This window comes from Protopterus annectens, chromosome 1.part2 (genome assembly GCF_019279795.1).
Source record: "Protopterus annectens isolate FY-2018-M chromosome 1.part2, PAN1.0, whole genome shotgun sequence".
Taxonomy (NCBI): domain Eukaryota; kingdom Metazoa; phylum Chordata; order Ceratodontiformes; family Protopteridae; genus Protopterus; species Protopterus annectens.
Window position 1 is genome coordinate 1,240,935,354 of NC_056727.1, and position 18,944 is coordinate 1,240,954,297.

At 40.4% G+C, this 18,944-nt stretch overlaps 1 protein-coding gene across 1 annotated transcript in view; it reads left to right on the forward strand.

The window, feature by feature from the left end:
- Positions 1–463: 463 nt before the first annotated feature.
- The window catches only part of LOC122792322 (nuclear receptor coactivator 7-like), a 1,388,015-nt gene continuing 1,369,534 nt past the window's right edge, over positions 464–18,944 (forward strand). The window contains exon 1 of the mRNA XM_044060116.1: positions 464–600. The gene's annotated coding sequence lies outside the window, so the exon portion shown is untranslated. The remainder of the gene's footprint in view (positions 601–18,944) is intronic.

The following is an 18,944-nucleotide window of genomic DNA, read 5'->3' on the forward strand; positions in this document are numbered from 1 at the left end:
GATTTTTCCAGGTTCATAGAGTTTAGTGTGACCGACTGTATCAGTACTGTCAGACAAAGCTGTTGCATTACACAGGGAAATATTTCTTCTTAACCATAAACCATATGAGTGAATCAAATATTAAAGAAAATATATCTGATTTTAATTGTTCTTTCCCAGAAGGAAGAAAAAACAAGGTGTTAAATTCTGACTTGTAGGCATTTTGTAATATAAGCTAATTATTTATTTGAAAATCATTTGGGTAGTAGAAGGCTGTATAAACACAAACACTGGTAATGTCGCACTGCAACCTGCTGTAGTTGAAACATTAGTCTACTTTCTAAGGAAAGGACTTACAGAGGTGATTTTAACAGCACTGGCATTTGCTGACAGCTGATATGATCAGGGAACTGTGACACAGAAGGCGCTCTATGCCTCTGTCTGGAGACACAGTCATGGGTTTCTTTTGCTTTAAATGGGAGGAGCCAGCCTCCATGTCTGCATTCCTGCTGCTACAGACTGTATCTTCGGCAGAAAGAACTATAACCATGGTCGAATGAGCTACTGCAAAACAAGAGACTTCACATTTCAGAAACACTTTGAGCAGGTGCCATACAGCAGGTAGAATTAACAGTACTTCAGTCTGTGACAAATATGTCTGCGCTGATAACTGTTCTAGGGTGAATTATTGCAATGTTTCAGACAGAATTAACATGACAGGGTTTATGCAGCTACTGCTTTGTGAAGTAGAATAAGCATGGAGTGCAGAAGTTGACAGGAACAGGTCGTAAGCATTGAGTCCCTGCAAGCATGCTGTGCTATGTGTAGTTCACAATCTGGACGGAAGCAGGTGCTTCATATGATAGGACTGCTGCGTTTTGTTTTAAAGACTGTGTTTTTGAGTTGCCGCTCAGAATGCTAAGCATCAGTCAATACATCCATCATGCTTTTCCAAAGAGAGTGTCAGTTTATTATGAGGGCCCATATTATTCTGGATTTGTATAGGTTTGCAGATCTTCAAACTTCACTGTGAGCCTGGGATAGTCTTTGGACCTTGACTTTCTTCACTGAGCCACCAAATGGGTGAGGTAGTATCAGCAGCTGGGGTGTCTTCTGCATTTTTGATGCTGCAACATAGCAGTTGTTATACGACATACCCCCTTGGAGGACCTGTAATCTTCTAAAAAGGGCATTATTGCTATATTTTCTTAACTTTCCTGTAATATACTGTTGTTAGCTTTGTTACTGCTTTTCAGTTGCACAATTGAGATTCTACAGTGTAGGTAGAAAGATATGTAGGGCACATGCATAAGGGTATTTTTCTTGGTGCTGAAAAGATGCAAACAGTGCTATTTAAAACAGAAAGAAGGGGCAGCAGAACAGTCATGTTGTACTACAGGTGAGTGCATTGTGTCATTGTAATAACTGTGTTTCCCCTAATATGACTGTATCTGGAATGACGTTTTGCTAATGGAGAGGGTGTTTTAAATATTACAGTACTCCTTAGCTGCTGGGGGTTTCTTGATATTAGTATATCTGGTATACTGTTCTGTTATTATGCTCATACCTTCAGTTACTTAATGCTGCTAGAGGTAAGTCACAGAAAATATGCCATGATCACATATGAGCTGTGCTGGCCTAATCCTAAGATATACTGAGTAGCAAATGACACAGAAAGTGGTTGCTTTGTTTTATATAATATTATTTGATAATATTATTTGAGTTAAAGGTAGTGTACCACGGGAAAACCATAACTGATATTTGGAAAACATGTACATGGCAGCTAATAACATATATGGTACATGCTGGGTAGCACTACAAGTAAATGGTGCAGCTTCTCAACTTATCAGCAACTTTGAAACATGTCAATACTGGGATGCAAGGGCAGGCCCTCAGCAGGTTAATGGTAAGGTGGCAGATTCCTGTACAATGACCATGCTAAAACTTGACATGGGAGTAAGCTGACAGCAGGAAACTATGCAGATTCAGCCCACAATCAGTAGAAGGTAGCACCCTTTGCAGGGCAGTGTATGCGACACTGGGATGAAGAAAAAGGTGAGAAATCACTTGTTAAGGTGAAGACAGTAATTTTAGTCAACCCTCCCCCCATCATTACCAGCACTATATAGTACCAGATGGTTAACCCATGGATCTAGAACCTGAGTACTCTAACAACCTACAAAGGATGATGATGATATCTGAGGTTTGCTAGTACAGCCTGAATGCACCCAGGTCTGGAGGGGGGTAGAGCACTGTTTTGGAGACAGTGGTGAAAGCTGTCCCCAATTTTGGAGCATGCTGACACCTTCAAACACTGAGTCTAGGCAAGCTTACACAGTGGCATATCTCACTGCTGCTGTATCCTTCTGATACATTTTATACATTTTTGCAGTTGCCTGCAGCTTTATTCTGTAGCTCTGTTCATTGTTTGTTTGTTTACTTGAGTTGTAAACATTGCAGGTATTTGTTTATAATGTGTTCAGTCCACACTGCTCTCTTCCCTATCATGTATTGTCCTTGGACAAATGGCAGTCATTCTTTTTACGAATGACCTTAAGGCACTGTATTTCTCAGGGAGTGGTTACAAGTGCTTTAGGACCATTCATTGATAATGCTAAAATTACTCTTTGACTATCCATTTCTGCAGATTGTCCACATCCTACTGCCATGTTAGCAGACAAGCCTACAGCTCAGTGGCCATTCTGCTTCCTGACAGCATGTGCTTAGACTGCTTTATTGCACATAACATGCACTGTGCAAACCTGATATGTAGCAACACAACGTGGCTATATTCTGCTGCTCTTTCTTTGTTTTACTGCTTGCCCATCCTTCCATTTATGTGCAGTTGCTTAGCATTATGGCCTTGCTTTATTGCAATTTTGGATAGTATGACAATATTCTGCTTTGCTGAAAATCAACAACTGTTTGATTGTTTCATTTACAAATTTACTACATTCCAGGTTTGCATGTGCTGCTGTTCAAAGCTATTTTAATTTCTTGGGTAGTCTCATCTGTATTCCCCTTTCTCCTTAAAGGATATGTGTATGCACACTCAACAAATAACTGAGTAATGGTAGAAATGCATACTTCCATAACCTAGCATAACATTACATGAAACAGCACAGTACAACATCCACAACATACTGTAACACAAAATCAGACAATGTAACATAATATAGCACAAAACAGCACAGTACAACATATCCACAACATAAAGTGATGTAACCTTATGTCACCCATTGGATTGCCAACTTGCTCACAGATAAGATGCAGGAAATCAAAACAGGAGAAGTTACCTCCACAAAGAGACCAGTCACTACTGGAGTCCACCAGGATTCTGTGCTGGGACCTCTCCTGTTTGGCATCTATTTTTCTGAAATAAAAGTCAATACCAAAGGGCTCTGGCTGACTAAGTTTGCAGATAACTGCAATCTAGGAGCAGTCACTGAATCCCCCAAATGGCTTAGCCGTCCTGCAGGAATGTTTGTCCCAAATAAATAGCTGGTGTCAAAATCATGGACTCAAACTAAAAGCCAAAAAATGCATTATTGTATCCTTTGGGAATTCATTTACCCCAGGGAGCTGCCACATTGAAAAATCACCCCTAAGAGCTGACCCTGTTGTCTGGGATTTGGGAACTTATGTGGATAATGACCTAAGTTTTGACCAATATTTGTCCATTGTCACAAGAAAATCCTTCTATATTGCACAGTTTGTAAGCAAGGGAATTTTGTCTAGATATAGGGATGTCATTTTTCCCCATTACACAGCCCTCATCAGGCCAAGCATTGAGTATAATGCACCATTTTGCATGTATGTCAAGACACATGTGACAACTGGAATTCCCACAAAGATATCATACCAAAAGGATACAAGGCCTAAACAACATGTCCTACTTGAACCGACTCAGTGCCTTGTCACTATACTCCATATTCTACAGACTGCTAAGAAGTGACCTGTATCTGGCATTCTCTGACCCCTATACTGATGGATTTACTGCACATCAGTGAGTCAAATGGCATCAAAATGCATGGTATAGGGATCTAAACCTCTTCTGCAACATCAACAGAATCTCGCAGAATATACCACTGCATTGTAACAGACTTCTCATCCACATAAAACAAAACTCATGCCTGCCATATTCGAGTGCAACTTAGGTCTAAGGATGGAAAACAGAAAATTTACCAAAGTACTGCTCCCTGTACTACTAATGGACAGAGGCATCTCCTAAATACTTTATTCCATGCATGGGTCCCCTCAAATTACCATGATATGATCCCAGTTATTCCCATTAGGGATAATATATAATCGTTGACCATGAGATGGGTGAAGCTAATCTCTAAGCAATAGGGACAGGTTAATTCAAGCATAAAAAGAGAAACTGGCTAGGCTTAAAATGGCCTTATCCAATTTGGCTAGGTCAGCTAGCCTAGTGCTTACCTATGAACCTGTAAATGCATCACAAAACATTACATAACATAAACCAGTATGATACCACATAACCACAACATAATTTAATGTAACACATCAGACAAACTAACCTAGCAAAACATAGGATATCTTGGCGAGACAGATATGTGACTCAGAGGATCCCCATGGACTGGAACAGGCTCCCCATCCATGTGAAGCTGAGTCCATCGCTAACCCTATTTAAGTGTAACCTTGACTTGTGGATGGGAAATCAGATATTCACCATGGGTCTGGCCCCCATGTCCCTGATGGGCAGAGGCAGACAGTAACTATACCCAAACTAACATACCCCCCACATAAACTTTTGAAACATCCTACCATACCCCTCCTAATAAATACCCATAATACATTGGGACACAATTGGGTTGGGTTGTGCAGCTACACTTATAAAGGCCCTGGTGGTCATTTGCCTAGTATATATGTAATTATGTGTATATAAAAATGGGCTGGAAATAAGTTAAGTCTATTCATTGATAATGCTTTTTTTTAATGCACACAGTGTGACCTATTTGTTATTCACTAACAATCAGTATATTTATTATAAAACAAATGACGTAATTCAGAATTTTCATGAAATCCCTTGGAAATGTCAGTACTTATAAAATAAACAATCCCCAAATGCTCTTTCTGTTGTAATCGTAGGTCAGTGTCCGCACTCCTAGTATACACAGCAATTGGTACCTAAAAACAAACTTAGATTGACTTGTTTGGACAAAAGCATTTTATTCAATTTTCATTTTTAATCTCTGATGTATGCTCCCTAATTTTAGTACTTATAACAGTCTCCTACATTTCCATGCATAATATGCCACATAAACACACGCAGCCATGAAGTTAACATTTTGGGTACTGCTGTTAATAAGTGGCTTAATGCCATAGTATTATTTGGAATTCACAAATTTACTGTGGACTCTGCCCACAGTATAGCATCCCACTGCATACTTTCTGTCTTCTGTAGCCAGCAAAGGTTTATAATGTTTTATTAGACCTTTTCCTATTATGGTACCTTCCCTGATAAGAAAATTAAGTATTTCTGTAAGGCTTTTTAACTGTACATCCAGCTGTAGTAATACATTGCCAATTTGTCTGTAGCATATCACAAATAACTAAATCACTTTGATGATAGATGGTAGACTTTCCTATCTGTCTTATGCAAGAGATGCTTCCGGTCTAATCCCATGTTTTCATTATAAGCCCGTATTCAAAAATCTGTCTCTTACAAAAGACATGCACATTCAGTTATTTCACAAATCCATTTAGGTCTCATAAACAGAGAATGTCGACTGAAACTTATAATATGATGGAAATGACAGCTGCCTACATATTTCTCTTACAACTGTTTCTGAAAGTAAAGGTCATTAAACATCCATCTTCTGAAGCCTGTATGTGAAGACTATGTTATTATAACTCCAGGCTAAAACAAAGGCCGAGACCATATGTTTGAACTTGTAAAAGTTCGATCGGACTGAATGGAGATCTTTGTACAGTGCAGAACGGAAAGATTTCCCTTTTCTGCAATGTAGTGCAATCTCGGAGTTGGTATATTTAAGTAGGGGGTGTGTGGGGGGGTGCAGGGGGCATAGCCCCCCTGCTACCAATGTTTAGTTTTTTTTTTTTTCTTTTTACTTCAGTGTTCAAACTTTTAGAAGTTCGAACATATGGTCTCAGCCATACGTGATTCAAATTTGTAAAAGTTTAATCTACTGAAGTAGATCCATATGTGTGTGTGTGTGTGTGTGTGTGTGTGTGTGTGTGTGTGTGTGTGTGTGTGTGTGTGTCATGTGTGTGTGTGTATATATATATATATATATATATATATATATATATATATATATATGGATCTAGGACATTTGCTCAAGTGAGCAAACAACCGAAACCCAAACGGCCGGGTATACTTACACGAAAGTGCTTTTCACCGAAGAAGCACTTTCGCGTAAGTATGCCTGTTGCTGAGGCTGTACTATGGTGCAGGTAAGGGAAATTTCCCTTTTCCCCACTGTAGTGCGGTCTCGGAAGGAGAATATTAAAGTAGGGGGGTGTGGGGGGCACAGCCCCTCACATGGGGGGTGCAGGGGGGCTAAGCCCCCCTGCTAAAATGTAAATGTAGTGTTTCATTTTTTTTTTTTTTGTAACACGCTTTAATGAAAGCTCTTTTTCAATAAAAGTGCTTTCATTAAAGTGTGTTCGGTTATTATGGATTTGGACGTTTGCTCACTCGATCAAACATCCTAGATCCATATATATATATATATATATATATATATATATATATATATATATATATATAATTTGACAAATGTCAGCATTAATGGAGAGTTTCTCTAAAAACCTAAAACTTTCAAATAAATGTTCTTTATCAGTACCCCATAACTAAATCTGCATACTTAGGGACCACAGCAGCCTTCACTGCATTTCTTTTTACAGGAGTATTTCTGGTATTCAGAACTATGCCTCCCACAATTGTGCAAAGGCCACTGCTGAGATACCAAGATATGCAGTGTGACCAAAGGTAATTTTCAATTAACTAGCTGTAATCTCATGACCTAAGCTGCATAAGAAACCACTCACATAAATAACAGGTTTCATTGTGAGAGAGTTGTGGTCAGAAATGTCACAAAGACATGTAGTGAGCAAGTAATGTGTATGCACCTATGCACATGCACATGTGCTGCATTGCAAGCCACACTATGGGAGTGGCTGGAAGCTACAGTAAATGGCTCCCAACAATGTTTATATATGGTTTTATTGCTTTAAATGGGAGGAAGTGTGTATATAGGAAATTAGGAAAGGGGGTAGAGCAAGCAAAGGAACATGCATAAGGGCAAAGGAAAGGTAGGAGTGGGAGTAGTGAGGGGGAGGAAAGGTATACAGGTGCCCATTTTTTTCTTAAAAAGAGTAGATGGTGAAGAATCGTAGTGGAAGGCAGAGGATGTAAAGAGAGCAGAGTATGTAAGCAAGGGCACACAAACAAACACAAAACACAGAGAAAGCCCGGCAGTGGAGGTGCCAACAAAAATGGAATGGGTTTGATAATGAACATATTGATGTACAGACAAGGGAGGACAAGTGATGATAGGCTTGGACAACAGATAGGGAAGGGAGGGAGGTGATATACAATGAAGGGAAACAATAAGATGGAGGGATAGGGCATCTTGCTGCTGTTATCACACTGCCTAAGACTAGGTCCAGGAAGAGGTTAGTGACCCCTGTAACTGCCTTCTCCCCTGGGCCCTGCCTGAGGTAGAGATAGTGGTAACGTCAGGCAGTGGTGCAACTCCTGAAGCCACACATGGACCCTCTCCAGGCAGCCAATGTGGACATAAAGTTGCCGATCCACCAACTCCCGTCACTTTTACTAAGTGTTGCTGGTTGACTAATCTTGACCCCTGGAAGTGTCACTGAAAGCAACAATAGCACTACCCTCTTGTGAGCAATTGTCAGTGGCCACTAGTTTTTCTGCCTTGTCACTCCCCAAGCCCCAGCCATCAGCGAAACAAGCCTGGCGTCAGATGGACTACTGGCAGGAGTACCCTGGATGTGGTGTTGGAGTGGGACCTATGCTGCATCAGGGGCACGACCATGGTAGATGCTGCAGAAAATGCTGACCTAAGTGAACAGAAATAAAACAAAACAACGAACATGAAATAAAACATAAAAAAGAAGGATCACACCAAAGACAGAGGAAGAGTAAAAAATGACATTAGCATTATTCGTGTGCCAGATTACCTCTCTGACTGCTACCTGCTGTTGCACCACACAGATACTACATATGCTACTAGGGTAGCTCAGATAGTTCTGCCTGGGTATATAAACTCAAAATCCCACACACCAGTAGGTGTGATAGTGGAAATACTAAAAAGGACATTTTTCAACTAGACATGCCTCATGCAACTTACACAATAGTAACACCTATGCAACCCAACATTCTTTAAAGGGCAATGTGTTGCACCACAGGCAGAGAAGTAACTCAGCTATCAGGAGCTTTGCAAATATCATAATGGTAATTTGCTCTGCACCATAGGATTCAATATGGTTGTAGCAATAAACATAGGTATATGCCAGGAGAAGTTATCACTGACATTTGGTGAAGTGATTCATGGACAATAAGGTGCCAAGGGCCCCACCCACAACATCTCACACAGATCCCAACTCCATTAGACTCCTCTACCACCTTGCAACATAGCCCCTTCCACCTACTGATACCTACCCTATTTTCCTACAACCCACATATACTTTGACTGGGCTAGTGTGCACAGTGCAGAAATGTGGCTACCACCCTGCAAGTTAGATACCATGAGGCGGTGAGTATGCAAAGCAGGAAGACAGAGTTGATCGTCTCCCTATAAATAAGTAAGTACCTTATATATACAATGAATGTGGATTTGGTATGTGGGTGTCCAAAACTTTATATAGTGTTTATTATTATGATCACTGCTGCAGTATCCTAAGCTATATGGGTTATATCCTGCATAGGATATAACAGATGGACAGCTTCCAAAGCTTCAGGGCACCTTCCATGCTCCCAAACTGTTAGATAGCTAAAAGTCAGATTTGGGCACCAAGCCCTTCAGAGCTTTCATGCCAAAAGAGAGAGGGAGACTAAGCCCTGAGAGTACATTGCTAGGAAAAGAAAAAAATTATATGTCCACATGCTGATAAGAAATTCAACAAAAAATAATGAGGCTGGAGGGATGGAGCAGCAACTGTAGCAGTGAACATTCGAACATCTTCTATTATGGTATATTTACTTATACAACTGTACTATGTTTGTTGTTATGATCATAGCTGCAGTAGCCTAAACTGTATCCATAGATCACCATCGTTCAGAATGAATGGAAGGAGGAAGGAGAAGGGTCCAGCCTGTTTAGAATGGTCCTAGCAAAGCCTGCCCTAGACCTGGAAAAGGAATGTAGTTTATAGTGCTTTATAAAAGTCTGAACAGAAAACAATGTTGCTGCTTTTGGAATGCTTCTAGAAGCCATCCCTTTCCAAAACCCCCTAGCAGAGTAAGCCTTGATACTGTCTGGAATACTTTTGTTTTGGTAGGAATAACAAAAGGTAATCACCTGAGACAAGCATTTGGAAATTGTCTGTTTTGACACAGGTTGTCCTTTCTTCTTACCATCATAAGAAATGAACAACTAATCAGTTCTGAAAGATTTTATTCTGTCAAGATAGTACCTGAGTTGTCTGTGAACATCCAAGGTATGAAGTATTCTTTCTCCCTTATAGTTAGGCTCTGGAAAGAAGGCATGGAGATGGATAGATTGGCTTAAAGTAAACTCAGATACCATTTTCGACACAAATGAAGGCTTACTTTTCAAGGAAACTAAATCCTAGTCCTGTCCAGCTTATCTGCCACACAGTTTTTCTCTGATTAGATATAAGATACCTGTAGAGTGAGGCTGAGCTGTAAATGACTATCCCATACTGACATGGTTAGTCTGCACAGGGGGTAAAATCTGGTTCCCCCCTTGCTTGTTTATGTACTATATCGGATCCCCTTCTGAAGATCGAAAGCTCAAAATACTGAAAATAAAAATATCTAAAACTCAAAAGATCGAAAATGGAATTTGACCTTTCTCCAGCGTTGTGCGATCTTGAAGTTGGTATATATAATTAGCAGGGGGTGTGGAGGGTGCAGCCCCCCACATGAGAGGTGCAGGTTGGCTTGCCCCCTGCATTAAAAATATGTTCAGTATTTTGAGTTTTAGATATTTTGATTTTTCCGTCTTTTGAACTTTCAATCTTCTGACACAGACCCACCACATCGCTATTGCATTGTCTATAAACACTTGTAGAGGTCCTCAGGATGATTCAGAAAGTTGAGAGCATTTACATCTCTTTGATGTTGATGTGTTTTTGTTTGTTGTTTTTGTTCCAAAGACCCTGCACTTGTATACCCATTGATACCGCTCCCAAAGCAAAGTCTATGGTGCCTATTGTGTCTGACTGTGCTGAGCAGGAGAGGTGAATTGGAGACCTGCACACTGAGAAATTTGATGCCTCAACCACATGGTCTTCCATTTTACAAATTCTAGAACTGGAATTTGAAAAGTCAGTGGGTGTAGATAGTGGGACCATGTTGATTTTAGATACCATTGTATCTTTCTCATGTGTAGTCTTATCAGAGGTATCATGAAAATCACAGATACCATGAGAACTAGAATCCTGAGGAATTCCCTTGTTGAGATGGATTTTACTTTCAAAATGTTGAATGGCAGTTACACAAAACTGGGATGGTCGAATGCATGGTTCCCAGTTTCTGTAATGCTGAACTGAAAATGTTCAAATTCACCTTAGAAAAAGCTAGTGTTCATTCACTCATATGAAGTTGATGTTCTGATTGGAGATCGCACTACAGTGGGGATCAGGAAATTTTCCCTTTTCCTCACTGTAGTTCAATTTCGGAGTTTGTATGTGTGTGTGTGTGTTTGTGTGTGCGCGCGCAAATATATATATATATATATATATATATATATATATATATATATACACACACACACACACACACACACACACACACACACACACACACACACACACACACACATACATACACTCTATAATATGCAGGGGGGTATGGAGTGCAGCCCCCCACCAGAAGTCAAGGTAACCTGAGTAATGTCAATAATATCGAATTATGAATTATCGGCATTACCGCTGTTGTCATTTTCAACAAATAACCTTTCTATTTTTTGACATTTATTTTTGTGTAACTGAATAAACAATGAACCACATTTCAACATTTTGATAGCAAACCAAGATGGATGTCTAAGCATAGCTGGCCTTAGGCACAGGCCAACTAGGCCTCAGTCTAGGGTGCTGTTCTATCAGTGGCACTTTTCCAGTAGTTATTTGTTTTTTTTTTTTTTTGTAGTAAAAAATGGTTTCTTTAAAATTTGTTGAATGAATAAAGGAAAAACTGAAGAGTAAGAAAACTGTGAGAAAAATGAAGAAGTAAAGTAAATCTGGATGGCGTATGTAGACCAGGATGGGGGCACCAGATGGTGTTGGGGGAGTGCTGTGGAGCCCTATTGCCTAGGGCACCAGTTAACCAAAGGCCAGCCCTGTGTCTAAGTGGAAAACCCCAGACACATATCTAAATATAGATCTTTATTCCTGTGGAAGAACAGCTGTTTGTACTGAGATGTCTAGCAGGCATCCCAGAAAAACAATCCTGTGAGAAGGTGTCAGAAAATACTTCTTTGTGTTCTGTTGGAGTCTGTTTAGGAGATCCCTTGCCCAAGAGAGAGAGAGAGAGATTCCTGACACTTTGTAAAAGACCCTACAAAGATAAACAAGTTGTCTTAAGAGGAAAAATGTGGATACGAAGTTTTCTGCAGTGAGCTATTACAGGAGCTAGACCCTTTGTGAACACTCTTGTAGTAGGGTAAGGCAGAGACCTTATAATGTGATGCAGACACACAAAACCTTTAGAAATGCCAGAAATCTGGATGAATATCAATTGGATGATATACATTTTTTAAGTATACGGTCACTAAGAAACTCAGAGTAGGAGGGACAAGAGGTTGTGAAGTGAAAGCAGTTTGAACTTGGGCACTATCACAAACTGATTCAGGAAGGAAAAATCTAAAACTAGTCTCCAAGAATCTTATTTCTTTGGCTGCATAAACATAATTGAATAAAAACCTTCTCCCCACATAGGAAAAGGAGTACCAGCTTCTATTACCCTATGAGAAAGTATGTGTTATAAGACAGGAGGAAAGAAAAGAGTTTGGTCTGAGGAATGAGGAGTAACCCCTGAAAAGGATGTAGAGCCTCCTACTGCCATCTGTAGCCTTAATGGGTCATATTCAGGACCTGGTTTACTGAAGCAATCTGTTGCCAAGGAGAGACATGGAGATTCCTACTTTTTGGGATGCTTAAGGGACTGACATACTGGGAGAGGGAGGCAAGGACCCTCATATAGTCATTCTGACTTATTGGACTGTCCTTTGTTCTGGGGGGTCCTGCTTTGTTTTTAGGATCTCCCTTCCATTACTTTATAAATGTTTCCTTTGCAACCTTCTGCTGAATTGTTTATTTTGTTGTTTTTTTTTTGCTAAATAAAGTTAGACAAGAGGGCAGAGAACCCACTGGAAAACTTGGAAAAGTAGGACTGAAAAATCTCAGAGATTCCCTGAATTGGTTTTCCCCTGTCATCACATTTTCATGACCTACAGCAGAAGGTTCAAAAACTACATGTTTGTCCAAAGAGAATTCAAAATTTCATTTTAGCAGCCTCTGGGAGGTTTTGAGACTGCAGTCAGGAAAACCACCTCAAAATAATTCAAGTGACAGCAGCCATGAAAGTAATATCCATAGAGTCATAGATATATCTTAAACAGTCAGTGGTGACTTAGGAAACAGGATAAACCAAATTACACAAAACAGATTTCTCATCACAGGAGGAAAATGATACCAAAACATTCCTCATGCTCTCAGAATTAGCCAGGATAAACTTCAGTACACGAGCCTGACATTTTCGAATTCTAAAAATTAAAGTTGCAAAAACCATACACAGTAAGATTATAGATCTGGAAGGAAGCCAGAACTTTTTGAAGACTGTCCAGTTGTATCCCGGGCAGGATAAACCCCAAATAGCTAAAGGCTACTGCAGCAGTGAGGAATTTGATCATTTACTGTTATGGCAAGTGCAACTTGCACAACTGTTCTTTCAGTGTCATGGGGTGCATAGTATGCTAGGTGCAGATGGATGACTCAGTATGACATGCAACTCTGTGACAACCAGCAGTGACAACCACCTCTTATATACATGTTTACTAATGCAATTGCTACCCCATACACATTTTCATTGTCAGATGATAACTCCAATGTTTTGCTGCAGTCAACAACCCTGGTGGCAGTGTCTGTTTGCATGGAATATATACATTTCTAAATCACTCTGCCATACTATTTAGCCCCATTTGCATCTGCTGTAGTCCTCATTTTATTAATGTTGCTCATTCCCATGTCTTTATACAATCATTTGCATATCATGCAGGTTGTTGGATGTTTTGGCCTTTAGCAGTTACAGTCAGTGTGTCTGTAAATCACCTCTACCTGAAGCATGGCCACTCATCACACACATTTGGCCACCACAACAAAAAAACTGTTTCTGAATAACAGCCTGTATATTTTACTATTGGAAATAAACACATTTTTCATTGTCAGAGTGCAGTAGCTCCAAGGTGTACTGCTAGACAAGGTTGGCCTCAGATGAAATGGAGCTGTAGGCAACTGACATCATGGCACTCCTGTTCCCTACCAATTTCCCTGCATTACCTTCAATGCCCCTAGTTGACCTCTGTCATTACTTCCTCATATTTTCCAGACAGATAAATTTTTTTGTTTTTCACACTTTCTCTTATTGTTTTTCTTCCATCCTATCAAAAGATCTTAACTTCCCAAGAGTCCACTGTAATACTTATGGAGGAAATAATTGAATTAAGCTAGTGTCTTAGGACCTCTAGACTCCTACAAGCTTGGGGGGGGGGGGGTTCTAGATGTTCCAGTGCTTTGGTCCAGTGATGACTTAAATAAAAATCATGAGTAAGAAAAGAAAATTGGTCTTAGCTTAGTTATTTCTTGAATGAAAAAAAATGTGTCCCATGGTTATTGTTCGAAGCTGACAAAATAGTAGTTCACAATAAATTGAGAACCCAAATGACTGTGGTGATAAATGAGTCATTTCTAGAAATAGTGCTTCCCTGTCTACTCCTTAAAATATATTCACCTTATTTCTGCCCTTTTAATAGACTGGGCAGAAAGTGAAAGGATATATAGCCACAAAAATATATTCAAGTTGTTGCTGTCATACATATACATAGCATGCCTTCTCACTCCTACACAAAAACAGAGACACCCATTTTGTACCCCTCTGATGTTAGACACAAATTAAGTGAAAGAACAAATACTCACAGTAATATATTTCAGCAGTGTTATCCGACGTATATACACAACATGCCTACTTATTCCTTTACTTCATCATACTTCATCACACTAGTCCTGCAAAGCCAGTTTAATGATTATTTAACCTGATAGCAAAATGCCCACAATAATGTTCAGCCTTGTTTCACAAAGCAGTAGCCACCATAAAGGTTTCCAGCTCACTTCGCAAAATACACATTCGTTTTGCAAAGCCAGAATAGTGACTGCTTGTCCAAAACAAATGACAACAGGGTTAGTCATTTTCATTCACAGATCCTGTACCTAGTAATTATAACCACTCTGTTGACTTTGTATACCTCAGGTGTCTGATTGTGATAATATATATTTAACTTTCTTTTACACAAACAGTAGCCACAGTACAATATTCCACATTACACATTATTCCTTCAAAGTCAGAATAATGATTGCTTAGCCTGAGCAACTACAAGTGAGTTAGTCATTTTAATCCAGAGTCCACTTTGTTGACTATGTATACATCAGATGTCTGATTATACTAAAATAAAAATAAAGAAATGTAACAGTAATTTATGTCAACTATGTTTCACTCAAGCACACAATAGCCAACCAGATTAAGGTATTCAAACTTGATTCACATAAATACACATTAGTCCTGTCCCACAGACTATCTAAACAACAAATCAGGAAGATTTTGTTGCCTGATTCATTGTCTAGGTTGTGGGTAGGACAGAGAAACAGAAATGAAGCTTTAGAATAAGGTGTCAGGGCTGTAGTAGGAAATATTAAAGGAATATAAACTTACAGAGGAAAAAGAAGCAAACCTGAGTACAAAGTGTAAGAATGTGAGAGGAGCTATGGAATTAGAAGTGGTCAGGATTTAGGAGATGGTGATAAGGTACAATTGCCATACCACATGGAAGAAAAGTAAATATGTAAAGAAGTTTTAAAAGCTGCAAAGGTTTAGGTTGGCTCTAAGTATTAAAGGAAGAGCATTCCAGGTTGTGGCCACTGAGCAAGAGTATAGAAGTTGGCCTGCAGGTAGGTTAGGCTTGTGTACTTGTAGAAGATGTTGATTTTCGGCTCTAAGAGATCTTTTGGGTAGGTAGTTACTGAATAGTGAGGCAAGGGTGGGACATTTAGAAGGTTTGTATACTAATTTGTGAGCAGTTGCAAGTGGTATGTAAGAAAGATAATGTGGTAGTTTGAGCCAGTTAAGAAAGTGTAATGCTATACAGTGATGGGTGGAATATGAAGCATTGGTAGCAAATCTAATGACTATACTTGTTGGTCATACCCCCTGGGAAAAAAATTCGCTGAAGCAGCCGTTCGGGATTTTAACAGGTCAATATTTCCATGTCAATTAAGACATGTTTGTCAAACATGTCTTTCATAGGTTCATAGGTTCATACTAGGCTATTTGTCCTAGGGCATTTGTAAGCCTAGCCAGAATGTGTTTGGCTTTCGCCACCCATTTTAAATTTATTTTGCTATGCCCTTTTTCGATTTTAGTATACTGTGCCTCTGTCTAACAGTGACACAGGAGTGATACCCGGGGTAAACCTATGATCTCCCATCCACTCATCAAGATTCCTCTTGAAGAGAGTCATTGAGGGACTCTGCCTAACCTGGACTGGGATTTTATTCCAGAGTGAAGGGAGCCTCTGGGTTATGAATCTGTCCCTCCAGCATGTCCTATTTATTTCAGTGCAGAGGTTCAAATCTCTCGAGCGCATAGCTCGATGGGATTTGGATTTTCTGAGGTGCAGCATGTCCATTAATTCCAGGTTGGACATGGCTTTATACGTCAGGCACAGATCGCCTCTGAACAGGTTGTATGCCACTGAGTAGAGCTGGAGTTTCTTTAACCGGGCAGCATATGGCATCTGTTTGAGCCATTTGATCCTCTTGGTGAGGTATTTTTGGGGCCTTTTCAGTTGCTGCAGGTGTCTGGTAAGGTACATCCCAAAAGGGGCATTGTACTCAATTATGGGCCTGATGAGGGATGAGTAAAGAGGCACGATGACCTACCCTGATCTAGATGTGAATCCCTTCATGATTAGATGGGCTATATAAAATGTTTTTCTAACCACTTTGGCCACGTGGTTGTCAAATGAGAGATTGCTATCAACTTGGGTCCCCAGGTCCCTAATTACGTCTTCTGTACTTAATGGATTACCACCTATGTGGTAATTTGTGGGCACTTTGTTTTTGCCAAAGGGGATGACTTTACACTTTTTGGCATTTAGCTTGAGGCCATGGCTCTGGCACCAGTTGTCTGTTTCTATGAGGCCCTTTTGGAGGATGCTTGTGTCGGCTGGAGAGTCGATTATGGCACCCAGTTTGCAGTCATCTGCGAACTTGGTCAGCCACAGTCCTTCCGTGTTGGCCTGTACCTCCGAGAAATATATACCGAACAAGAGAGGTCCCAGGACTGAGCCTTGTGGGACACCACTTGTAACTGGTTTGGAGTCTGACATGGCTCCAGCAATTCTAACATGTAGGTTCTGTTCTTGAGCCAGTTTGCAATCCATCTAGTGACATAGGGGTTTATATTTAAGCTGGTGAGCTTATCTATAATGCCCGAGTGGGGTATTGTATCGAAGGCTTTTGCGAGGTCCAGGTAGGCTGTGTGGACCACCTTCCCCTCGTCAATGGCCTTGGTGACTGTTTCAAAGAAATCAACCAGGTTTAAGAGGCAGGATCTGCCCTTAACAAAGCCGAACTGGGTAGGATCCAGTGTCTGTAGGTCCCCAATATCTTTATTTATGAGGTCCATGATGATCCTTTCCATAGCTTTGCAGACCAAGCTAGTCAGGCTTATGGGCGATAGTTTCCAGGATCTGTTGAGGCACCACCTTTATGAAGAGGGACCACTGTTGCTGTACGCCACTCTTTGGGCACATATCCTGTAGTAAGGCTGAGATTGAACAGTAGTTTTATGTTTGGGTTTAGCTCTTCTTGGAGTTCATGTAGGACGCAGCCCGGGACACCGTCTGGTCCCATTGATGCTGTGTTTTTTGCTTTGGAGAGGGTGGCTCTTACCTGAGCATCTGAGATGTCATGGGGGCAGCACTCTGCTGGGATAGATATTTGCCCTTTTGGTGGGGAGGGGGGGGAGAAGTTTGCGCTGAACCTGTCAGCTAGGATGTTGGCAATGCCTGTGGGTTCAGTGTATTTTTTGTCATTTTGGACTAATTCTGAGCATATCTGGGAATTACCACCCAGGTTCCTAACATAACTAAAGAAAGCCTTATGATTATCCTTAGTGTCCTGTGCAATTTTTCTCTCGAAGCTGGCCTTAGACAATTTTATGAGTGCCCGTAGTGTTTTGCTAATACTGATCAGTGATGCCTTCCCTTTTTGGGATTTTGCTCTATCATTTAGTAGCTTCCTCCTTCTATTGTATTTTTTGTTTATGGCTGGGGTCCACCAGACAGGACGTCTGCCTTTGGAGGATTGGGTCTTGGTTTTATTTGGGATCGCATGATCCATGCATTCCTGAAGGTGTTCGTAGAATGCGTTTATAAAGGATTCTGCGGTCTGGGCCGTATTTTCCACAGGCCTAGGGGCTTTGAAGGATTCCACCTCGGTTTTGAGGAGTGTTAAATTTGCTTTAGAGAGGTTTTTCACTGTGGTTTTCTGGGCAGGGGGTCTATACTCTTGCTTTCGACATGGTAATATAGATCCAGTAGACTTGATTTGTCCTCTAAGTTGTTTGTTTAGATTGATGAGATTTTTTTTCCCTGCTGGGTGTTGCATTTCCTTATTTTTGCCATAACTTTCTTCCTTTTGGTGTGTAACCTATTTATATTGGGATTCCATGAGAATGGTTTGTTTTTTATATTTGTTTTGTGTTTATTCCAGGTAGGCTTAGCTGTCTCTATGCATCTATTGACAGGATTGTACAGGGTCTCACTAAATAATTCTTCAGAGGCAGCAGTGTTTTCAGGGCTTGTAGGAACTTGAGGCTTTAACAGGTTCTCATTTAATAGAAGGAAGTTTGCCTTAGAACAGTTCCTAAATGTTCCAGGGTTAGCAGGGTTCATGGATTTTGTTTTATTTCAAAGGAGACAACTTCATAGTCTGACATCACCAGACAGGACATTACATTTTGGGGGGGTACAGTGTTCTCCCACATTTAGTGAGGACCAAATCCAGTATGTTCTTGCCCCTAGTGGGCATGTGAACTATCTGGTCAAGAGTGTTTGTTTTGCCTAAGTCTAGAAATCTTTGGTCTTGCACATTTGGGATCATGTATGATCCCCAGTTTATGGTGGGGTAGTTAAAGGCACCAATGAATATGGTATTGGGTTGAATGGTGAGTGACTTCAGTAAGTTTAAATATGTGTAATGGGTTTCCTGGGTTATAGAGATGGACCTATAGATTGCAAGGATATGGTATGGGACTTTGCCTCTGTTGATTTGGAAGTGGAGAACTCAAGCATGTCATCCTGTTTGACCAGCCTTTAGGTATAATAGTTTATCATGTAAATCATGATACCTCCACCTTTGGCCCCTGCCTGTGCGGTAGCTGATCCTAAATATGTGGTAGGCATTGTAGCCCTGCACTGGCAAGGTGCTCT